This window comes from Dermacentor silvarum, chromosome 1, assembly GCF_013339745.2.
Source record: "Dermacentor silvarum isolate Dsil-2018 chromosome 1, BIME_Dsil_1.4, whole genome shotgun sequence".
In the NCBI taxonomy this organism is placed as follows: domain Eukaryota; kingdom Metazoa; phylum Arthropoda; class Arachnida; order Ixodida; family Ixodidae; genus Dermacentor; species Dermacentor silvarum.
Window position 1 is genome coordinate 350,938,781 of NC_051154.1, and position 25,745 is coordinate 350,964,525.

The 25,745-nt window shown below is 44.6% G+C and overlaps 1 protein-coding gene across 4 annotated transcripts in view; it reads right to left on the minus strand.

The window, feature by feature from the left end:
- The window catches only part of LOC119437416 (solute carrier family 22 member 6-A), a 58,428-nt gene extending 33,418 nt beyond the window's left edge, over positions 1–25,010 (minus strand). The window contains exon 1 of one of the 4 annotated variants that reach the window (XM_049660516.1): positions 24,887–25,010. The gene's annotated coding sequence lies outside the window, so the exon portion shown is untranslated. Of the gene's footprint in view, positions 1–2,271; positions 2,591–9,151; positions 9,191–24,886 lie in introns of those variants that run through there. The other 3 variants (XM_049660517.1, XM_049660515.1, XM_037704445.2) reach the window with 3 other exon arrangements.
- Positions 25,011–25,745: the final 735 nt, after the last annotated feature.

The window sequence follows — 25,745 nt, forward strand, 5'->3', positions numbered from 1 at the left end:
TAACAGTGCGTTAAGTACTGATAGATATCCAACGTAGTGTGTCAGAAATAAAATGCACAGGTACTCATGGCCCATATAAAAATTCCTTCGCAAACCAAATCATACAACGCTCACGGAATAGACAGCGCAAGATCTCTAGCCATCGCTTCCACGTTTTTGTTTTGGTTCTCAGTGAGCTCACTATTTTAACATCATGTGCGCAGGAGAAATGCGCTAACATAAACTTTGGCTTTCCCAATGGCCCTAAAAATTCACATCTTATATACGTAATGAAATCACTTGAACCACAATTCGAGATTAAGTGAAGTGATGTGCTTAACTGTAGACTTCACCGGAATGCAAGTAGATGAGGTGAAACACATGCACACAAAAAAGCTCGTGTTCCAAAACCTTGGTTCCTGGAATACATACCCCCTTGTGGATGAGGTTACCTGAGCGCCCTTCATTATAGCTCCACTTGTAGCCCAAATAATATGTTTGCTAAGAGAATACCTTATTCATGAAACGGAATTCCCCTAAGTTAATACATTTACACTGCAGAGACATATATTTTATATGTTAATCTGTTTGTATATCTTCTTACTGAAGAGCGTTTATTATTGCCCCATTACGCGAGAATTCGTCGGCGTGACCGAAAGATGGTACCAAAAATGGCCCACGACGCAAAGAGTACAAGCGCGCCAAAAAAGAAATGCTCGGATTGACGTAACATTTTCAGGAAGTTCCTTTGAGCAAAGTAAATTAGTGCCTTTGAAAGTAAACTTTGCTAAATATCAGCCTGGTTGGAAATCGAACCCAGGCCTACGTGTTGCGAGACGAGCACGCTTCCTCGACCCCACGGCTGCTGTACGGTTCTGGTTGAATAAAGGTGTGCTTAGTGCGTGCGTCATTGCACACGTCACGTCGCAAACGTGTGGCCTAGTGCGTGCGTCGTTGGGCACGTGATGGCGCAGCCAATGAGGAGGAGGTGGCGCCACGTCATGAGTGTATAAAATGACCATAGGAAATAAAATGAATTACCGTCCAATTGAACGCCGCTGAGCGGTCCTTCGAGTTATGAACTTCGCGGTGGCAAGCGAGCGCGTTGAGACGCTTCGCGCGTTTTGATTGGGCCTTACCGTGGTGCAGTCGGAACGCAGGCGAGAGCTTGCGTGGACAAGGAACACGCGGAAGAAAAACATTTCACCAAAGGGACTATAATGCGGTCGCATTCCCGCACGCAAGCAGTCTTAAGTCTCTCTATCGAATTTTTTATCACTGTATTCTGTTGCCTTTTTTTACATTCTTTTGAAGGAACATGTTTTCAAGGCCACGTGGCTTAGGTTCAAACAGGAATGTCCTTTTACTGCCCAAGCCGCTGCCATAGAGGAAGAGTTAAATCCTTGCTGCTGCACAATCTAAAAACAGAATGGTTGCGTAATGACCTCGGAATATTTTGTTTCTCCTTTAGTATTAGTGTGTTTGATGCAGCAAAAGCACATTTCGGCACACACGTCTTGCCGCGCTGAGAACGCTCTCGCGTTTAACCTGCTCATAATATTTGGCAAAGTAATCGCTTTTATGGAAAGTGGCATCTGTTTTGCCCGTAAGTTCCTCTATTTGAAACATGCAAAGTGGACAAAACTTATATATTAAGAGGTCAGTTTTGCCCTCTTTGAAATGCATAGCTACGAAATATATAAATAACTTGCGAATAAAGATTTCGCAAAATCTTCGTAAACAATGTAAGGATATCCCGGAAGCTGTGAATTGTGACATCATGTTTGTTCACTTAAGAGTCTCTAACAGACGCAACTTGAAATTATCGGTATTTAAATGGCCAGTGCTCAGTCTAACGATCGGCAGAATTTAGTTTTCTCTCTGAATTGCAACAAATTTCATTCAAATGCATTAGGTGGTTGCCCAATAAGATAATATCTGCAATGCATTTAAATTGAGAAATCGGAGTTGAACCGGGGCGACAGCTTTCATTTAAGATGTTGCCTTTCGTTTGGACCTTACTGCGATCCTTTGACAGCACGAACAATATGCGGCTGATGCCAATTTAGTTACACCGTGCACCTTCCGTTTCTTCAGGGAGGGCTGCTTGAATATTCGATCATGTATGAAAATAATGAATTCCCAGAGGCCCACCCAAATTAGATACCTAAGAATGTAGGCCATATATGTGTGAATTAGTTCATCGTGCCAAAGCAAAACTTCCCTTCGTCATGCACCGATTCCCCATGGCACGCGGCATATGCACTGCAGTCGTGCATGCCTCAGACTTACAGTTCTGGCGACAGCTGTTCATCGACTGCTCGAGGACCTTTCGACCATCCGACCTCGGATCGCTTCTTCGGCCGCAGCTTTTGTATACTTTCTAAGTCTATCGGCCTCGGTTATGCTCGATCGAGCGAACGCTGACCCGCGAATGTGTGCGAGGAGTCGATCGGCACTACAGAAATCGTCGCACTGCGAGGTGCGACGGTCACCTTTCTAGCTCCGCCGTGGCGTGGAGGCAGACGTTCCTCTCCAAGGAGAAGTGCGCGACTATTTTCTTCGATAAGGAGTTATGACCGGCCCGCTTTGGCCGCCGTGAGCTCATCTCGTGGCGGCATTTGTGCAGCGATAAGGCGCACTCTGCTCGCACTCGCAAGCGGGGCCTCTCGAGGAGGAGTCGCGCCCCATGCGGCCATTCAGACAGGTGCACGGGGTGCACGCTCGACGCTTGCGAATGGTACTGATAAGGCTGATGGACGCCTCATTCAGAAAAAAAAGAAAGAAAACGATTAGGATAGCTGTCAGTGGGAAAGCGTGACCAGACCAATGTTTCATACTTGATAGGCGCAAGTTTCTGCGCAAGCTTGCGCAACTTAATGGCGAGCACTTCAGTTTCACTGTACGTAATGAGGTTCATCTAACCTTCAGCTCAAGTGGCAGATGCGACATCCATGCGTTTATTCGGATGGGTGCACATTCAAAAATGCCATCGAATCGAATTCGTCGAACGGCCATGCCGCTAAACGGGATGCTGCCGTCAAATCAAGGTTCAATCGTATAAAGTTTGTTAATATCTGTGGTAAAGGTACTTACATACGTGTTCACACACAGACAACGAGTTTTAAAGTGTAACTGCAGCAAGATCCTAGGCAACACACCCGTTCCGTATGCGGCAACACCATCTCATTAATTTCGCCATTCAGCATGTGGTTTACGCACCTCTTAATGCGTCGCGAGAGATAACATTCATTTAGCATATTGAGGTACGATGACCAGACAGCGCATTTTAGTTAGCGCCGGCGTCATAATCATAGTGGGACCATATTTGATTTTGTTTATCTAAAAAGACCATCGAGCCAATTTCGGCCAACCCTTAATGAAAACATTTAAATAAATAAATTATTTAAGCATTTATATAGATTTAAATCATAATCAACGCTGAGTATGCACTTCCCGTAACCACCGCCACAAGGCGTCTCAGTCTGGCGCTCCCTGCTCATAGAAATAAATTCTCGGTCAGAACTTTGCCTGAGAAGTTGCTCCCGCATACAATCTTCAAAAAACAAATGAACAAAAAAAAACGACAATATTTATTTGCCAAGACGAGTTTGAACGGTTGAACTGAATGAAACAAAGTACTAACAGTCCTTGTCTGTCTCTCTTAGTCCTTTGTTTCTTTCAGTGCAGCTGTTCAAACTTGTCTTAACTGGCTCAATTGAATACTATTCTGAAGACCCATTCGCGCAGTTCATACTGCGGGCTGCGGTCGCAGGCAATGCATACACTCATGCATGTGCTTTCTCAAACGCGTTAATATTTGCCTCTTCGCATTCCCCTTCGTGAACGCTCCAATTAACCGCATGTCGCATTCATTGTGTCGGCGCGAAAAATTCGCGCCCTTTTGTTTAAAACTTTTGCTTCCTTTTTGATTGTTTCTTTCCTTCGCGGATTAGTGGTCGCCATGTACACTGTGTTGGAACATGCTGGAGGGCAAGCTCCGTTCGTAGAGAGAACCATCGAACAGATCGACGCCGCGGTGTCATTCTTCGAAATGACAGTGCCCGCCCTCAAAGTCGAAAAATGACCAGGTTAGCCATACGGAGAACTTGAAAGGGAAAATACTGCCACATCCGGGCCCATATTCACAAAGCCTCTTGCGCTAGAAACGTTCGTGAGAAGAAATTTTAGCCAATCCTGTCGCTGGACATATTAATAGGGAACGCAGCTGGCTAACGGGCAAAGAGCACTTTCGGAGGAGAGGCTTTGTGAATTCCGTCCCAGACTTCGATTAACAAGGACAAAAGGAGAGACGGGGACCCGCGTATAATAGAAACTACAACTGCTTTTTTATGGAGTAGAATCCTTCGCCGTTACACAGAGTCATCGGCGCATGTTCAATGCTTTCGTATACATCATGCTCTTCGTGATTCTAGTTCTTTATTTCATAGCACTATTGAAGGCTTCGGCACACGATGATCACAAAGCCTAACCATTATTTCCGCTTCATTAACGTCTCTAATTAGCCGGCTACAACTTTTCCAGAAGAACGCTGATTTATCCAACTCTGGCTGACAATCGCGCAATAAAAATCAAGAAAGTGGTAATCTTCCTTGTCGACATTGTTGCGATGCCTTCTGAGCCGATCGATTGCTAATTTAGTTTTCTGGCCCACGTAGACCACATTTTGATAAAACGATATTATTGTCGCAAAGAGGTGCAACCAGCTAATCAGGGAAATTATTCAAGCGGAAATGATTGTTGGCTTGGTGTCATGTGCCGTGAATTGGGTGCATGTTAAATAACGCCAGATGGTCGAAATTAATCCGGAATTCCGTACTACAGCGTGCCTCATAATTATATCGGTTTTGACACCTAAAGCCCGATCTAAAACTGATCTAGACATTTCTCCACTGGCGTCACTTGGGCGCAGTGGCACTACTGCTTTATAGTAGTAATTCTAGTATAAAGAACAGTGTCCCAAAGCAGTGACCGAATTCTTTGTAGTAGATTTACTCTGCAGGTGCTTTAACTCTAGCCTAGCAACCGGCGCTCTGCTCACTGGTCTCACCTTGGCCGTACGGCCTATAAAAACAAATTCATCGGGAGATGTATAAATACCGCCGTATTATAGGATCAATCTGTCTCCCGTTCACAGATCAATGTAGCCGACCAGGCATCGATAACGACGATAACAATGCCAACAAAAATGACATATTGGTAGTATGGAAGGCACGCCTGCAGTCAAACCCCTGGATCTTCATAATATCGAGCATGCCATGCAACTCTAAACTTTTTATATAGTAGACGTAGTATAGTCTCCACTGATCGTAGCTTTCCAATACAGCAAGCTGATTAGTCCCCGCACATCTGCGTAATACTGCAAACTGTCACATTTATAACGCAACATTTTTATTTTAAAATTTTATTGATTGTTGTTATTATATTTCTACAATACTGCGAACACTACAGGTTCAAGTAGGGAGGGCAATACATACAATGAAAAGGACAAAACCACAAATAGAACAGTCGCCCTGTGCTAAACAATCTACAGTCATGTTATAAAGCAATAAATGAAAGCATTGGCAGTCGACTCATTCCACTCAATTGTTGTTTGTGGCGAGAAAGTAGCAGTCATGTGGTCCTGATGGCATTTGCAACGCTTTCCTTGTTCGTTACTTTGTTCGGACTAGCCGTTAACTTAGTAATTTTTAACAAATAATTAGCAACCGCATTTGTTCCTTCTTCGTGATGACGTGCAAAAATTCTACCTTTACACAAATCTGGTAATAAGCAGATGTCAACTAACTACCCACCCATTTCCCTAACCTCCCACTCTCGCAAACTACTGGAATATATAAGTTACAAACATATCATGAATTACCTGGAATCCAATAACACTAAGTAATTGTCAGCATGGTTTTAGTCGTGCTGTTAGCACCGTAAGTCAGCTGGTTGAATTCACGCATGACATCGCTAAAGCACTTGACCTTGGTACACAGGTTTATGCAATTTTCATAGATTTGTCCAAAGCATTCGACAGTGTGGTTCACCATGAACTACTATTTCAATTCAGCCTCATCTTAAATAATCCTAAACTCGTAGAATGAATTGCCAGTTTTCTCTCCGACCGTTCCCAATATGTACACCCGTGAGCAAAAATATACGGACCACAGGGTCGCTAATAAAACCGAATTCCTTCGTAATTAACGAGCATAAACTGGAATCGACAAGTATATTTAAAAGTTTGCAATGTCAAGTTTGGACTGCAGTCCTCAATTTCAAGTTGAGTTCACAGGCAGAGGAAAAAATCGGCTTTGTCGCGCAACCCCTGGTCCATATACTTTTGCTCACGGATGTACATTAAATAGCTTCTGACTCCCCTATTGCTAATATTTCCTCTGGCGGGCCGCAGGGCAAATTCCTCGGTCCAGATTTCTTTCTATATTACCACAACTTACCACAAGTTAGAATTACTAATATACGTCTTTATGGTCATGATTGCATTCTCTACCACAATATTCACTCCCCTGAAGTTCATACTGTTCTTAACGACGCCTTCTTACACTTCTGCTCATAGTCATCTGCCAGGTGTCAGACCTGGCAGATGAGTATAAACTTCACCAAAACTGTTTCAATGTCATTCACTAGGTGTTAAACTCCTTGCCTTTTCTCGTAATTTAAGCCGCCGTGGTTGCTTAGTGGCTATGGTGTTGGGCTGCTAAGCACGAGGTCGCGGGATCGAATCCCGGCCACGGCGGCCGCATTTAGATGGGGGCGAAATGCGAAAACACCCGTGTACTTAGATTTAGGTGCATGTTAAAGAACCCCAGGTGGTCCAAATTTTCCGGAGCCCCCACTACAGCGTGCATCATAATCATATCGTGGTTTTGGCATGTAAAACCCCATAATTAAAATTTTTCTTGTACTTTCGCAATACCTCCTTTCTACTAAAAGTACCAGAATAACAGTACATCAGATTTCTATTCACTGAATCTTTCTTGGGGCAAGCATATTGAAGTAATATGTAACAAATCATTAAAAACTCGGCTATCTCCAACGTGCCCTTCGATCGTGTGGTTCCTCAATAAACTTAAACTGCTAACATACAAAACATTAATCCGCCCAATCCTTGAATATGCATGTATAGTTTGGAACCCTTTTCATAAAAACGATATTAACGAGATTGAGTCGCTGCAAAAGAAGGCTATTCGTTTTGTCTATCGTTGCTACGATAGAGATTTTGCACCTTCTTCTAACCTCTCTAGTGTGAATTTAACCACTCTGGCAACACGTCGCCACAACGAAAGCATAATGTTCCTGCACACGCTAACTCTCCACGCTGTACCCGCTAAGATAAATACATTGAGTTTTCTGTACCTACAAGTGCACCTAGCTCGCACAACCTAAATCTTTTGCCATTGCAACCCAGAATTGACATGTAAGTACATAGTTTTCTTTTTCCCTCGACAATCGAACGCTGGAATGCTTTGCCCGGAAATATTCGTTCTTTGCCCCTGACCAATTTTTCGTCGGCAATTGACATATGATGGTATAGCCTTTCCTGCTATAGCCCAAGATGGGATGCAATGTATAAGAATAAATTAAGATAAAAAAATAATGGTAACTCAGCGTTCTAACGTATACTGGCGTCAACGAATGTAGGGGAGGTGGTGCCGTGTGTGCATGTAATGTCAACGGTGATAGGTGCCGATCGAGAAAGGTCTAACGATTACTTCCTATTTAGAATCAATTTTCAGAGTCACAAGGCTTTTTGAATCCTGAAGGACAAAGTTTAGGCAAATCCACGCGTAGTGCTCATCATTCTCATGCTGGTTGTTCTGCCATAGTTGCAGCCTCCGTAGGCATTATAGTGCGATGAAGAGCAGCTGCCTCGAATAATTTCTGTTGAAAACTATAATATGGGCGAAAAAAAGAAACGATTACGCAACAAGCTCCGCCACTCCAGGGCACATCTTTGTGCTGAGATCACCGCCTCAGAATGTGAAATTAGCCGCATTGAGCGATAAAATGTGGGTTGAATATCTCGGAACGCTAGCCTTGGGGAAAAATTATGCAGAACGAACTCGCCTTATAGACGCGACTGTGTTCAACGGTTTTTAAATATAAGTGTACACCCTAAACGCGAAGACAAATTGTTTATTAATTAATTTTGAGTAATTATACGCTTTTTGCCAATAATGTTTCATGCACATTCGGTCCATCAGTAAGCACGAAGAATATCTACAAGCCGCATTTGCGTAGCTCGCGCATAACGTTTTAAATATAGTAAGTGAAAGTACTATTTCGAAGGAGGCCTAAATAAAATTTGGACGCATGCAGCTTGAACTTATTTAGCGAGAACTTAACTTCTCAGCTCATCACGTCTAATTATCTGGGGCCGACCTCACAAAGCTCTTTGTTCGTAAGAGCTTATTGCTATTAGCAGGTTACTTTCGCTAATAATACGTCCGACATCGCGATTGGCTAGCATTTACTCTACGAACCGTTTTAGCGTAAAAACTATCGGTGAATTCGGGCCATGTTGTCCGATCATGAAAGTGCACGGCGTCGAATTCCGTAATCGTTTACACGTGATATTCCTTAAAAAAGTCACTATGCATGAAATTAGCGTCAGTCTCAGATACCCATAAGCTCCAAACTGACGCTCTATGTATGCTACAACAACACACATGCGAAGCCTCCGTGGCCGGGTCGGCGTGCTAAACGGCCGTTTTTGAAAAGCCGCCAACCCAGCGACCTTGGCCGGCATTTTGTAGCGATGCGTTATGCTTTATTCTACGCTAGTCTTATCATCCACCGCTCACGGCCGGCTGATCCCGTTGATAACGTGTGTGAACCGTCGCTCTGACCACTGACCAAGCGCGAAAAGCGCGAAAAGGCATTAGCATCGGAAAGGCATCGCTACAAAATACCGGCCCTTGGCTACCATACGGCGTGAATTGCAAATGCTCGATTCGCTAGGGCGCTTCCTCCCTGAACGTATAGTAACAGTTCTTGCCAAGAACCTCGGGATTGATAGTTCCTACAACATTACCAAAGAATCGAATAGCGTCATTGTGCATTACTAAATATGCAAGCAACGTACTGGGACAATTAGGATACATGATCTGCCTCACATTTTTTCGCAACTATACATCGAGGCACCTACCGTTTCACCTTGCATCCATAGCGGCGGCGTGCACAGGCGCTTCACATTCTAAGGCGCCGCCATAATTACGGGGCTGGGAAAATAGGCCGACAAATAAGAGAGGAGCATAGCTGAAGGAGGAAAATGTCAGCGCGATCACGAAGCGGTGGTGTCAAACGAGTCGGACAGCTGGCAGCGGCCTGTTTTTCTTGTATTGAACGAAGAAACAACCCACAATAGAGGTGGTGCCTCTTCTCAAACGTAATAGCCACCAGTTCGGAGAGGCCGCGGTATGTATCGTTAGCGTTGTGAATATAAAGCGTAATAACATGCATGTTACGAGGAAGAATCAAATGTGCGAAAGAACCGAAAGCAGAATGCAATCTGCGGGGTGGCTTGTATTTAGCCGGAGCTTTACGCACGACTGTGCGCAGCAGGAGCCGCCTCACCAGAGTGGTATACCGCGCACGCTGCCATTCGACTTTTGGACACCGCACACTGGCCAAATGGTGCTGCGGTTTTGTTGGTCCAATAAAACTCACGCACATGTGCGTGCGTTTCATTTATTCTGTCCTTTGTGTGAACAGTATATAGCGCAGTAAACAGAACGATTCAGTTTCGTACGCATGCTGCCGACGCCAGCTACTTGGACTGCGACGGAAATGAGACGACACTCTGCACGCCAACAAACGCGCGCCCGTCTCACCATCATCAGCCTATATTTATGTCCACTGCAGGACGAAGACGATCTCCCTGCGATCTCCAATGATCCCTGTCTCATATAGCTTGCTTAACCTGATAAGCAGAGCGTTGCACGAAACACGGCTGCGTAGACTGCATATTTCATATGTATTCGTCACTATGACATAGTCAAACACGTAATGCGCGGTTGTACTGCCTTTGCAGAATGCCGTAACTCTTGCCTCGAGGTAAAGGGTGGCTATAGAGAACACCGTCAACGCGTTATACGTCTAGATGTGGTTGCCCCGCTCGCTGTAGGCTATGTGGTCTGGCACTGTTGTATAAGTGCGAAAAGCGTGAGCTCACGGTACGTTTAGGCGCGCTGACTTTATTGAGCTCGGAAGACGTGGAAATCATGCGTTTTGTAGACCCCTTTTTGCTGGTGCCGCGGTGTCTGCCGCTGTGCTGCTTAATCAAATTTCTTACTTCATCGCTCAGAGATTTACTGCTTTTAGCGGTGAACATTCAGTCACACCCTGGTCCCGATCCTACTTAAGTTTTCTAGTACCTCAAGGAAAACGCAAGTCACATTCACGACGTGAAATAAAACAGATTCGATGAACTTGAGAAGAAAATGTATGTTTTGTCTAACCTGGAGAATGTTACTTTGCGTCAGAATCAGCTTGCCCATATCAGCCAAGTAGTTAAGACGCTTGCAAAGAGGATCGACGAGCCAGACAATCATAACAGGAGGCCTAATGTGATCGTTAGTAACCTACTTGAATGACAAGTTGAAAACAGCGATTCATTAGAAACATCCAGACAAGGAAAAAAATACAGGTCATTCGATTCATGATTGGAAACTAGCGCTAGAGGACGCACACCAGATGAGCGAAAATGAACGAAACAGTTTTTTTTTTATAATGGCCGAATACTTTCGTCTTAGTATTTAGTAATAAAGTTTCACCAACTTGCTAAGCCTTGTGTTGCTAATGAGTTCTGCAGAAGCTCGCAGGGTGGAGGAAGGTTTATGAAAGGAAAAATTGTCAGCCTCCCGAATGTAGCACAAAACTAGAAAGAAACCCCATACGAGTTTTTGCGAAACGTTTCCTCCGTAGCTTCGTGCCCCAGTCAGGCGGATGACAGTTTTACCTTTCATTATCCCTTTCCACAGCCTCCCGCGTTAACAAGGCATTCGAATTTGACCACATATCACTATTGAACGTCTGCATACTACTGGCCAAACCGGCAACTAAAAAGAACCTTCGCGATCAACTTGGGGTGGCTCGATTCGAGAAACTGAGCCAAATATATCGGTTGCCTTTTTTTTTTACTATCAGAGTACTTTAACATCACCTGTCGCATATGGCACCATTTTATTCCTGGAGTCCTGGATTACTCGAAGGGGCTGACATTACTTGCACGAGTAAACAAAATGCACAATTGAATAATTTACAAAGCTTCTCTAATTAGGTTTCAAAGTAATTACTCAACGACACAAATAATGCAATTTACAAATTTCAGCCTTTGAGTTCTCAAAGTCGCTCGGAACGAATACAATACAATACAAGCCAATAACACCAACAGTAATTTTTGACTCTCGATGCATAAAACAGTTGTTGCGCTGCTAAGCCCCGGGCAGCGGGATCGAATCCCGGCCGCGGCAGCCGCATTTAGAGGGGGGGCGAAATCCAAAAAACACCCGTGAACCATGCATTGGGCGTACGTTAAAGAACCCAGGGTGGTCAAAATTAAACCGAAGTCCCCCACTACGCGTGCCTCATAATCATATCGTGGTGTTGGCACGTAAAACCCCAGAAATTATTTTAGTATTTGAGATAGAATAGCGTTTTACTTAAAATGTAAGTGGTACAACAGTACTGCAGGTCCTATCGTTCAGCGCATGTGCACGAGATGAAACAGTTGCTGGGCCTCCCCTGACCACGCTCACCGCTGCAGACTTCAATAGAGGCTTTTCTGCCCTGAACTTCACCGAAGTGCCACCGGACTATCCCTGCTGCGGCCTTTTTTCGAGTATTGTCATGGGTCCAACGGCAGCCACATCGTCAACGTCAGCGAAGCCTCTGTGTCACGCCCCCATCTTTCCTTTCGTCATTGGGCAAGGTGGCACCGTCAGCATGCGGCCACAGCTAAATCCGCTCCTGTTTGTACTGCAGGTTGGTGCATATCCTTCTTATTCTAAATACAAAACGAGTTATAGGTGCCTGGTGGTGCTGCCTTGCCCAAGTGCTCTTTGTGTGTGCATTGCCGACTGTTTCGATAGCTTATGTATGCTTGTGCTATTACTCAGCGGTGATGTGGAATTGAATCCTGGTCCTGACGATCAACTTCTCAATATGCTCATTAGTGGCCAAAAAGGAATTCTCGAAAAAGATAGGCGCAGTCTCTGTAAAGCTTGACAACTACATTGCCCGAACAGACTCGCGTCTGAATTCCCTTGAAAGCGAACTGAAGCGTATTTCGTCATATAGTGCGCAATTTGACCACTGTGAAAAGGCGGTTAAGCAAATGTCCCAAGATTTTGCAGCATTACACTCTAAAATTGACGACCTGGAAAATCGCAGCCGGCGAAATAATCTAGTTATCTATGGGCTGAAGGAAACAGATGAAGAAACGCCAGCGTCGCTAAGAAAGCAGGTGATCGACGATGTGTTCTCTAGTAAGATGGGCGTGAAGGTAGCTTGCGTAGAAAGAATTCATCGAGTCGGTACTAAAAAGCAAACCGGTAAACGACCAGTTATCTTACTGCTCTATGATTATAATGTAAAAAACGAACTTTTCAAACATGCGCATAAACTAAAAGACACCGGCCTGTCTCTCAATAATGATTATTCTCATGAAGTACGCTTAAAAAGAAAGCATCTATGGGAATACGCCAAAGCAAAAAGAGAACAAGGCGGGCACTCTGTTACGCTTATTCATGACGGGCTGATTATTGATGGTGCAACGTTTACATGGAACTCTGAAGCACATGAGATAGTGCGATACAGCAGGCGAAAGTGACGCAATCGCATTGTGAAGCAGCCACGTAATCTTGTCCTGTTGGTAACCAACTGCCGAAGTGTAAAAAATAAGGTCGGTGAACTAGAAGGGTTGATAAACAGCGTAGGTGCTGATATTATTATTGGCACTGAATCTTTGCTTGATCCTACGGTAGCTGACCACGAGGTCTTTCCCAGCGATTTCACCGCATATCGCAAGGACAGATCTTCGCATGGCGGTGGTGTTTTTGTGCTCGTAAAGGCATCGCTTCAAAGTTGCGCGCTTCGCGTTGACCAGAACCCTACAGAGTCCGTTTGGTGTCGAATTACACAAAACGATGGCATAAAGTTTGTTGTAGGAGCGTTCTATCGCCCGCCTGCTTCTGACCCTAACATATTAAACCAGCTGCGTAAAATTGCACGAACATTTTCTAATGAGTGCATTATACTAGGTGGTGATTTTAACCTTCCTGGTGTCACGTGGAATAAAGGTCATTGTGTGTTGAACTCTAATATCGGAGCCCATGGTCAATTGAAAACATTGTCAGATTCTCTTGGTTTTTATCAGCATGTTTCTCAGCCAACAAGGGGCCCCAATCTTCTTGACTTGTTGTTTTGCAATGTCCCGGATTTTTTGTCAAACGTGAGTGTTATTCCTGGTATAAGTGACCATGACGTTGTTGTTGCTAGATTGGCTATTGCTTCTCCGCCCCCCAAAATTAGTGAGTCCCGTACAATTTACCTTTACCACAAAGCAAACTACACTGAAATTTCAAAACAGTTGAACGACCACTATTTATCGTTCGAGTGTTTAGCTGATTCCCTAAATACTAATGAGCTATGGTTGATCTTTAAGAATCGTATACTCTCACTCACCCAAAGTTACGTCCCTTGTGTTCGAAGTAACAAAGTAAAGCGAAAGGGAAAGCCATGCATCAATGGCGACCTAATTCGACTGGTCCGACGACGCAAGAGAGCGTATTCAGAACATTGCAAAAGGAAAACGTTATCCTCTCTAAACAAATTACGGAATCTGACGGCACTGTATAAAACTAAATTAGCGGAGTGTAAAGACCGTTATTTTCAAAGCTTAGCCACTGATTTCAATAATAATAATAAGAAGAAGTTTTGGAAGTTCTTTAGGAGGTGCAGTGCGGAGTGTTCTGGGCTTCCAGATTTAAAACATAATGGTAGGATAATTACCGATGACGTAGAAAAAGCTGCCGTATTTAATGATTTCTTCAAATCTGTATTCACTGCGGAGCCTCCGATTTCGCTTCGACCATCGTGAGAGAAATACGCAGCAATGGAGCCTATATTAATTTCCATGGAAGGTATAATAAAGCTTCTTGATAACATAGAAGAATGTAAAGCTACAGGACCGGATGGTATATCTCCTAGAATTTTGAAAAACTGCTCTCGAGAGATAGCTAAATACCTTTTTGTAATATTCAACAAGTCTCTCAGTGAAGGCCAGTTACCTGACGACTGGAAGCTAGCGCACGTAGTACCAATTTTTAAAAAAGGTAGCAAAGCAGACGTGTGTAATTATAGACCTATATCTCTCACCCCACAGTGTTGTAAGACTTTCGAGCACATTATTTATACGGCCTTAATTAAGCACATTACGTCAATAGGATTTCTAAATACTCAACAGCACGGATTTCGAAAAGGTTTTTCTTGCACAACTCAGCTACTCGAATTTTACCACGATATAGCCTCCAGTCTCGATTGTAGAGGACAGATTGATTGTTTATTTTTAGATTTTCAGAAGGCCTTTGACACTGTCTCGCATCAGCTATTAATACAGAAACTTGTTTACATTAATATTGATAACTCTGTTAAAAAATGGATAATGGACTATTTAACATCACGGAAACAGCAAGTTGTTCTGAATGGTAAATGTTCTCCGTGTGTTGATGTAACGTCTGGGGTTCCACAGGGTTCCGTACTCGGACCTCTGCTCTTCCTTATTTTTATTAATGATATTTCTAATGAAATCAAGTCCACTGTACGTCTGTTCGCTGATGATTGTGCACTGTACTGTAATGTGGAAAGTGGGGCGGATTGCATACAGCTGCAGGAAGATCTACATCGTATCAAAATGTGGTGCAGTTTAAACAGAATGAATTTGAACATTAATAAATGCGTGCATGTGAGCTTCACAAAAAAAGTTAATAAACTGCGGTATCGCTACTATCTAGATAATCAAGTTGTTCGCCAGGAATCTTCGTATAAGTATCTCGGAGAAACTTAATCTGAGGATGGATCATGGTCCGAGCACATTGACTGCATTGTGCGCAAGGCCGGAGCTTCACTTGGTTTCCTTCGAAGGAATCTCAAGCACGTGGGAAGTCACGTCAAAGAGGCTGCATACAAAGCCTACGTAAGGCCATTACTTGAGTACGCCTGCCCTGTGTGGGATCCGTCCCATTCCTAGCGCTGCAAGGTATGTCCTGGGGCGGTACAATCGGTTTGATAGTGCAACGGAATTAAAAAGAAATCTAGGATGGACTCCTCTAAGCGAACGCCGCAAGAATCTTCGTCTCAAGCTTTTTTACACTATATATCATAATCAAACTGGAATCAAGGCCTCATCATATCTGCGTCCTCCATATTACTTATCGACCCGAAGAGACCATGTGTTCAAAGTTCGGGAATATGCCCCCAGGACTAACCTTTTTAAGTTTTCTTTCTTTCCGAGGACCATATCGGAGTGGAATTTGTTACCGGCTGAGGTTGTGAGCCAAAACTCTGTTGATTTGTTTTTCTCTGTATTATGCCCCTCGCAATAATGCCAATGGCGCTGCGAGTTTTGTTTGAATAAAAAAATAAAGAATAAATGAATTTTAACCAAAAGTTTGACGGCGCGTATCTCGCAACCGGTTCCACCCTTGCAATTCGTTCTAAGCTGGGCATGCATTGCCAACACAACGGCTACAATTCGTAAATTGCAATACGTACCGAAAATAATTAATTATACAACTTATTAGTCAACTTTCATTAATAACCATTCTATGTTTCTATTCATTGTACATGTAATGTCCTCCTCTTGTAACCAGTTCAGGGACTAGAATTGTGCTATATTCCACATGAAATTTTTTGAAAATCTGTAGTCTAAAAAAGAACCTCTGGTATAACAAAAATGCTACAAGCAGGGAAAAACCGTAGTATATCAACGGGTCTGGGCTTTTCTCAGAAAGTTCATGGTGTTACGAGGACTCTGTGGGTACATGAGAGCAAAGTAAAGCCGTATTAAATGCCACAATGTTTGTTTAGCTTTGGATGAATTATACACCGATAAAGTAGCTTATATTTGGAACGTAGATATAAATTATAAATCATAAACGACGAAAATGATAAAGTGTCTGTAAATAAGAACGGCGCCGAAAAGCCATATACCGACCGACGACACGACGTTCACGCGCAAACGCAGAGCGCGCAGTACGCAGAGCATTGACGAGAATCGTCAGTGTTCGCTGTACCAATGCAGAATTTCCATTCTTAGCCGCCGAGGTGGTGTATGTTTTGGCGTTGCCTGCTAACGCCGAGGGCGTGGGATCAAATCCCGGCGGCGGTGGCGGCATTTCAATTGGGGGCGAAATGCAAATGCGCCAGTGCGCCGTGCATTGGGGGCACGTTAAAGATCCGCCTGGTGGTCAAAATAATTCCCAAGTTCCCCCGCTACGGCGTGCCTCATAATCATATCCTGATTTTGGCACTTACCACACCAGAATTTAATTTATTTTCCATGCTTAAAAAGAGTCTGTCCCGCCTATCAGTAAACAACCACTTCACAAAAAACACCTTTCAGCATGTGGTTAGCTTTAATGCTTGCAATGTGTTTATTGAGAGGAAGCTTTAACTCGGGGGTTCCTATCTAAATTCATGGGAATGGAGAAATCGTTTTCCTCGCCAAACACAGCACCAAATTCGATCACCTTTGTTGCATATAAAAGAAAAAGCTAAGATCTAGTGACTGTTGGTTGCAAATTTTTTATTTAGGTCATAATTTTTTACATAAAAATTGCCAAATATCGCAAATTTCAAGAATATGAAACTATCATGTTTATAACTGAAGCGATGAAAAACGTTCTCACAATCCTGTGAATTGCAGCAACTAGTACATCTAAAGAGGACAAAATTCATATATTACACATGAATCTCAAACAAATTTGTAATATGGAAATACAGCTTTTGCAGAACCCTTGTACTCAACGTAACGAATTCACGTAAGGTATAAATTGACAAAAAAAATTTGTCCGCTTTGGATGCTCTAACGGATGCAGTTTACAGAACAGTGATATCTGTTCTTGGTGCAGAGCTACGAATTCTTTAACTTCGTGCTTCTATTTTTTCCAAACTTACCAATCTTTCAAATTTCATTTTCAAAAATTCAAGCCTTAAATCGAACTTCCGCTTCCAACAGTCACTAGACTTTAACTTTATGTTTCAAATGCAACAAATTTCATTAAAATCTGCCCCGTGGTTATCCCAGAAAAGCGTTTCTGCGTTTTACATTTATTTGAATAGGCGGCATCGGAGTCCGCCTGGAGCTAAAGCTTCCTCTTGAGACATAAATGCTAAAAATCCAGTTGATTCATGAATCACACGTTGCTGCCATTACAAAAATGTTCAATAATAAGATGACTAACTAGCTGTAGTTTTTCCCACAACGCAGTATATTCCGCAAATGATATAAATTACAGAGGTGGGTTCACAAAGTCCTACTCTAAAAAAATATGTAGAAGCAGCGCTCATTCGCGACATATTGTCGACATTGAGAACTTTGTGTGCCAGATCATCGGGCTGAAGCCGTTCATTCGCGTTGCGCACGAATGCGGCAAATTATTGGGAGGGCCTGATGCCACACCAAATTACTTGCTCGAACTACAACATCCATGACCATTTTTCAAACTAAGATACCTTTTTCAAGCGAAGCTTATATTGGCTCACAAGTTTCGGTGGCGTTGTGGTCACGCAAAAACCCGGCTGCTCCCACAGTAGAGCAGCTGTTCCAGCTGCGCCGGCTCCGGATCACGTGACACGCGCGGCCAATCAAGATCGTTTGGTGTGTCGCAAGGAGGGAAAGAGAAGGAAAGGGGGTTGACGCGCGCTCCGCTGGGCTTTCCTCGCCTCAGATCAGTTTCGGCGGCGGATGGGAAGGTCCCGCGCGGTACGTTCCGCCGAGGAGCAGGCTGCATCTGAGCAACGGCGCCGCGAACTCGCTCGGGAAAGGGATCGTCGTCGACGTGCCAATTCTAGCGTGAGTGCTTCCGAAGCCCAGGCGAAACGTCAGCGAATAGCCGTGGACCCCAAGTTGAGGGAGCGCGATGTTGAGGCCAAACGTCAGCGACGAGCCGCCCACCCCGAGTTGCGGGAGCGCGATGCTGAGGCCAAACGTCAGCGTTGTCTTGCCCTCCAGGAACCTGACAACGGTGGTGCACGCGTCGGCAACGCTAGCGCCAGCTTCCCTGGTACGACGGCCAGATTTCAACGCGAATTTCTCAACCGGAACTTCGGAGCCAGCTGCAGTGCGTGTGACCGGTTGTGCTTCGAGCACAACGTGGTACTCGTCAGTGCAATTCGTTCCGAGGAACACCGAAGAAACACACGACAAGCTTCGCTTACCCCCATTTCCTCGACAGGGAAGGGGCTGCTGATTTATTTGATCAGCGGTCTGCATTTGCCTTGCACTAACTGGGAACACGTCATACAAGCAATAATAGACAATTTTTGAAAAGCGTTTGTCGCATTACATACGTTCATCGCGAGGACCTTTGCAGGACGTTACGGTGCACGTCCTTTCAAGCCCGTTTAGTTGAACGTACGGGAAGGCAAGCGTAAAGTTCTAGCCACCCTATAGCGTAAGGAAGACGTTAGAAAACAGGGTGCCGTCTCGTGCCTTGTGCCAAACGTATCCAAGCAAAGACCATCTATTAGCAACCATACTGTCGTTTCTATGCGGCCACGCATGGAGGAAGGAAAAAACTGAGCAGAGTCCCTACCCCCTCCGTGCGCTAGGAGAAAAGTGTGGAAGAAGTGACGTAGTCATGGTGACGTAGTAATAGCATCTTTCTTTATTTTTTCACGATTTTTGCGCTGTAGCGGCCATGTTGGCGTGGCACAATGGCGGCTTTTTTATGGTATGTGCGCTCACACCTGTTGCACCGTAGGTTTCGTACCATGGCAAAGGCGTCGTGTGGGCAGGTTTGCGTTAGTCTCTGTGCTTTTTTTTTTCGCTGTTTTATCTGGACCGTGCTCTCCCGGATGTTGCTGTGGCTAGGTGGGACTGAAGGAACTCAAACGCGTGAGATGAATGCGCATGCAACGCTGTACGCAATGTACCGCGCCACGGCAATGACCACGGACTAAGGAATATTTGCGGGAAATTTTGCCTTCTTCGGCGGAATCATACTAACGTGCCATTGTATACCGAAACCACTGTGTTTCAGAATCTGTACAATGAACGCCTTGCAGGTCAATGACAGTCGTGCAGTATTCCTGCTTTTGAGAGAGGGCGATAATAAGTAACGATGATAAAGTAGAACGTTATGCAAGAATGCATAATCCTGGCTTTAGAACTTTCTGTTCAGTAACAACTTGCTTTTGTATATATTAAAACACATGTTTCTCAACTGTTACTTGTTTCTCGCAGTACTCGCGACAGCACGACCTCGTTTGAGGAGAGCGCTTTCGAGAGTCATACACCTGCACAGGTGTGCCGGTGGAGTTTTACGCCGAATATGGGCTTCATTTTGCTGCCCTCGACATCGGCATTCTCAATGCCTGCTTACCCACCTGTAGTGTTTCATGACCTAGATGTGCACGTTGACGTTTACAGTAGCGCTCAAAGCGCTGCATTCATGCAACGGCACACCACTCACGGAAGCACACAGGTCAAATTAATCTTTTTGAAACTGAATAAGATTAGTACTGCACAAAACTAAACTGTTGGTGAGAACAGTTCGGTTGGCTGGGCTGATAAAGCATCTTTATTTTCATAAAAGCCGGTAAAAGCAGCGAATTCGACCACACGGTCGAATTTGCGAAGTTCATTATGAACTTCTTTCAACATGACGTCGACAACGGTAATGCGATGACACATCGCGATTACATCTTTCGGTTTATGATCGCTGCGGAGCAGATGCGCCCGAGCAGCCCGGTTGCGCGCAGCGCGGCGTGGTTTGGCGAGAAATGTAAACAGGAAAGGAGAATATGCCACGACAAGATGGCGGAGTAACGCCAACGTCAGGCGTCACTTGGCTTCACAAAGAGTGACGTCAGGGCCCCTCCTAAGTTTTTTTCCATCCACCATGCGGCCGCGTCTCGTTAAGCCTACGGACACTGGAATCGCCGAACGATCACAGAAACTGGACGCGCATGCGCTCATAACTAACGTTCCAGATGAGTTTTGAGGAAAATAAAGCTCATTTAAATAGGTCGACATCATCATCATCATCAGCAGCAGCAGCAGCAGCAGCATACTTTTACGTCCACTGCAGCACGAAAGCCTCTCCCAGCGATCTGCAATTACCCCTGTCTCGCGCTAGCTGATTCCAACTTCCGCCTGCAAATTTCCTTACTTCATCACGCCACCTAATTTTCTGCCATCCTCAACTGCGCTTCATTTCCCTTGAAATTAACGGACGCTATCGTAGCACACGGAAACTACAGAAACGCAATAACGTACGAAGCATGCTCAGTGAGGACAACGTTATTTCTTTACGCGTACGTAATGTGGTAAGGGTTGCTTTTAAACGCTATTCTAAAACTCTATAATGTTGAGATAAGGGCTAACATTATTTCTGATGCTATGCTGACGCATGATCCAACCGGTTAATGAGCCCCCTCGCGTACAATGTTAGCAGTCTGTTATATCAGATCTTGTGTTTTTAAAACGCCCCTTTTTTGAGTCCATCGTATCAGTTGAAGACGCTGTATCAGGTCTTGTAACTGTGTCGTCTCCAATGTTAGGACTAGGTTCGCTAAAAATGATAAAACCTGGTGCAATCAGAGGTTACTTCAGAGTTGATGGTGACAGTGTGAAGGTATACATGAAAACTTGTACTACTAGCTTCAGTGATAACGATGATGTGTGTTCACTCTGTACACTGTTTACAGAAACATGCCCAACGCTGTGTGCCTAACCATGACGAGAACAAAAATCAACCAACGCACACAGTGGATGTCGCGTAACATTATTGAACTAAAACGCAAAATATACAAAGAAAGCATCCACAGGTGCTACTTATGAGTACTACAAAACAAACAAAATGATATGTGGATTGTGTGAGTTCGAAAAATTACTACTTTGCCACGATGTTGTCGAACTTTACGAAGGATGCGCGCTGAGTACGTACTGGGGTCCCTAAGCGATACAGCAAGACACCTGTGACAGAAATCTTGGTTCCTATAACCACTGTTACTGACTTGAACGTCATTGTACCCTTCAGCGATCATACTTATAGACGCACAGTTCAGGTGGCGCCTTTATTTCTACATAATTTCACTATAGCACGATGTGAATTTTGTTATCATGGCGTTGTGTATGCGTCAAAATGTAAAAACAAAGATACCTGGTGGCCCGGAAATGTTTCTAATGCGCTATGCCTGAGAACGTTATTTGCGAATTTCTGGTCATGCTGTTTAGAGCTCCCTTGTTATTGCTAAAGTGCCATAAAATAGCACGAGGTGTTCCCGTTCACAGAAAAAGAGATCAATTATTATTTTGTCGATCTCTATTAATAAATTTGTCGTGCTGTTAGGTATACATATGAACACATAATGAGATATCCATTGAATAATTCCTATAAAACTTTCACTCTAAACGCATCTCAAATTGATTTAGTAGAAACCATTCTACAGTGACACGATTAGTAATCAAACAATAAATTTTGAAAAAAAAAACTTTAGACGTTAGCGCTGAAATTGACAGGCTCTCTTCCTTGGTTTTAGTATAGCGTTTGGTAGAAAATTTAATCACGAACTTAATCACGAACTAATTCTAAAATGAAAACATATCAATCCTTCAGAGGTAATTTTCTGACTTGCATATTATCTGGATAACACCGTCAAGTTTGTTTCAGTCACTGGAAAAAAAACTTTCTCACTCGCAGTTGCAACACGTCTTCGTCGACGACGTTTCACGCCTCAGTGGCTATAAGAGGCGTCGTATATAGTAGTAGACAGCGCCGTTATTATATTGACCACCTGTGGTTCTTTAACCTGCACCCAAAGCGCTGCCGCACGGGGAACGTCTTTGCACTCCGTCTCATCAGGGTGCGGCCGCCCCCTCCGAGAATAGAACGCGCGCCCTGGTGCTCAGCAGTGGAAAGCCATAGCCACTGACGCAACGTGGCGGGTGCTACACCAGATTCACACCGAGAAAGTGCCCTGGAATCATTCTTTTCTTTTTTTTTCTCTCTCTCTTGTATTGCCCCCAGTACCCTTGTCTAGAGCCTGGAAACGGTATACGGCAGCGCGCGTTTGCGTTGTCTGGTGGAGTCACTGGGTCTAGACAATTGCTTTCTCAGCAAGCGATGACATGCTGCCTGTGCAAGCGGGGAGCGATAGGTGACGCCATGCGATGAGTCAACACCTTGGCTTTGCAGCTTTGCGACTGCTGAGGCTCGCCCGACGTGGAATGATATTGTTGATAAAGAAGTCGCAGTTTCGCCCGAAAGGCAAAGCATCGATTGCGATAGCAAATTAGTAGACAGCTATACGAAGTAAGGATATTAGTTTTATCGGCCGCGTATAAACTTGTAAACATTCGCTTACTAACTAAATTAATAAGCACAGTGCCACGCGCGCACAGTTAAACATGCGCACATCTCGCTCGATTACCGCGGAAACTCGCTGTCAAAACGCTGGAGTGTGGAAGCGCGGCAGCAACAGTAAGGGAATTGACATTTGTGCTGCCTCTCGCTTCAACGCAAACTGAACATTGAAAGCACAGCGCATACGAAGCTACCGGCACAACTTGTACTTTGTGCACATGGCATGTCGCCTTGAAGATGAGGCCTGCGTGGGCGCGAACTTTCTCCACGTCGCCGATCGCTGTCAAGATACGGCGCACGCGCTGCCGCCCCGTAAGCAGCAGCCGCCGCGGGAATAGAACGCCCCCTTCCCGTGTCTCGCTCCGACAGAAGAAGCGCGCTTTGGCCCCGCCTTTCTCTCTTGCGCGCGCGAGATTAAGCCGCGATCATCGGCTGACCCTCGCAGGCTGACACTCGCACATACAGCGTGCGGCGCGCGGCGACGATGTTATCGTGTTTGGACTTTAAGCGGGACATCTAGGCGACGGCAGAAATGCGCTTGGAGTGTTCATATAATTGCTGTCGCAATAAAAGAAAGTCAATCGCATAACGAGATGCAGCACAAGTAGTAACCAGCCCACCTGGCAATGCATGCTCAAAAGCAAGTTGTCTAGAACCAGTGCCCTCGACGGGGAACAAAGCGCAAGCGGTCTTCGGAGCTCACCGCTCTGCCAGTATACAGGGTTCTGCATATTTCTCTTAGCGTATTCGAAAAAAAAATTTTGCGCTTACCGCTGCACTGTTCTTGCTCAAGTTTTGCAGAAGGATCGAATTTTGGAGTCCACGTCTTTCAGTGCAGCACTTGCCTCAGTTAATTGCCTGTTTTTTTTTTTTTTTTTTTTTTTAAGAATAAAGTGCAAATGTACCTTCGCTTATGGGGATGCGAGCTGCTGCCGCGACACCGCAAGCTTGAACTTGTGTCGCCGCCTGCTTGCAGCGTTTCAGGGAGTGCTGTCGCGTGCTCCAGGAGCGGGCTACACGCGGCAACCCTCCCTGCTGCTTCTGTAAGCTACTGACCGGCTGCTTTCAGTAGCCGGTCAGTAGCTTATAAGCCCACCCACGAAAAGAATAGACGAACGTGCAAAAACCTTCATTTTTTTCCACGACGTTTCGGCCGAGGTCTGACCATTATCAGGGAATACTCTGATATACATACCATGTCACCAACCCTCGAATTAAATATTATAACTAAAGTTAACTGCTTTCGATTGCATACGGTTGCTCGCGGGGTTCAATATTGCGGAAGTCACATTGTAATGCAGTGCTTCTGATAAAGTATTCCATCATAGTTGCATTTTCACCACTCAGGCGAGGATGGAGGCTGCAGATTTTTATACTCGCAGAAACGCATCACTGGTAATTTCAATTCATGTTTAAGTGTAACGTTCGCAACTGAAAAAAAATCTTGGGTTTCACGAGCCACGACCGCGATCTGAGTGTGAGCGAAGGTGTAGTGGGGGACTCCGGATGAATTTTGACCACCTGGGGCTCCTTATCGTGAACCTAAGTCCAAGTACACAAGCCTCTTTGCATTTCGCCCCCATCGGAATGCGACCGCCGTGGCGGAGGTCGAATCCGCGACCTCGCGTTCAGCAGCTGCACTCCATAGCGACTAAGCTATATCGCAGCGGGTCGTGCACAATTTTAATTTCGAAGTGTCAGCATACGCTGGCTGCCCGAAAGATTGAGATGAAATGCGGTTAGATTGTTTTACGCTCTCACTTCTTACTGAAATCGCGACGTATGCTATACTGTGGACGACACCACAGTTAGAGACCCGATGAAGGATATTTATTCTTCAGGAAGCCTGTAAGTTTTGCACATGAAATTAGGGGACAATATTCTTTGATAATCTTCCATTTATAACGTGCCCCAGGTAAGGCTAGCAAACCTGTTCAAAGAAAAAAATATTTAAATAACACGGTGAAAGATACGATTTTAGCAACTACGGTGTTTGGTCGTCAGGACCTCTCGCAACCGAAGACCATGGGTCTGATAATAGCATCTAGCACCATGATTTTTGTATCTTTTTTTTTGAACAGCTTGGCTAACGTTAGCTGGGACACGCGGCATACTCTCACTGCAGGACCATGTTTTCTTTTAAAGGAAATATTCGGTATTTGTTTTTATACTCGAAGCCAGAATTTTCTGAATAATAATGCTCAAAAGTTACGCAATTAGAACAAAATGAGCACGAGTGTTCCACTTCTGCTGTCGCGCATAAAGCCCGAGAATACGAGAGAGATGCTCACTTGAAGTGTCGCCGATCAGTCCGGCCGCGTTTTCTTCACGACGCCGTCAAGGATGTCGGCCTCTCGAGCAGCGCTCGAAGAGTAAATGAGGATGTTCTCCCGCTGCGACCTTTGCAGGCGGATCCGCCTCAAGCTGCCAAACGGTCGTGTCCTGATCCAATCACGGACAGAGTGTACGGGTTGCATCACTGAAAGATTGCGTATATATTATTTATGTTTTCCGCTTCCAAGAATACGAAGAGGGGGTACATCTGAGTTACGCGATAACTGCGCCTACTTCGACGGAAGGCAGTCGCCTTGGGTTATCACGGAGTATCCCGTGTGCGAAAAATCAATAATATCTTGCAAAAGGAAAACTTCGCCAATTCATCAAGTGTTTTAAAAAAAAGCAACCAAGATTACACTCATTGTGTAAGACTCGATCGTTCCGGTTTCACGAGGACCGTTAGATAGTGAAAAATCTAACAATAGCAATACGCTAACCGAACATGCATCAGTGGTTCTATACAGGGTGTTTCATTTTAGCTGCACGAAATTTTTCAAAATTGCCTGTGGCAGATAGCACAATTATAATCCTTGATCTAAACTACTCGGTGAGGCGGCCATTACTTCCGTGAGAAATCAAAACGCCTAATTGAATATTTACTACAATTACGCTAATTAACTTTTTAATTAGTTTTTACGGCACATCTTTCAATCTACGAATTATAGCCGCTGAGTTCGCAAGGCGTATGCACTTGGAACGAGTTCTCAGGACTGAACAAGGTTCGAGATATAATTTTTAACGTGCCCGACGAATTGTATGGGCGTTCCAGTTAACATTTTAAGAAAAACGCTGTTTTATGCATTGAAGCACAAA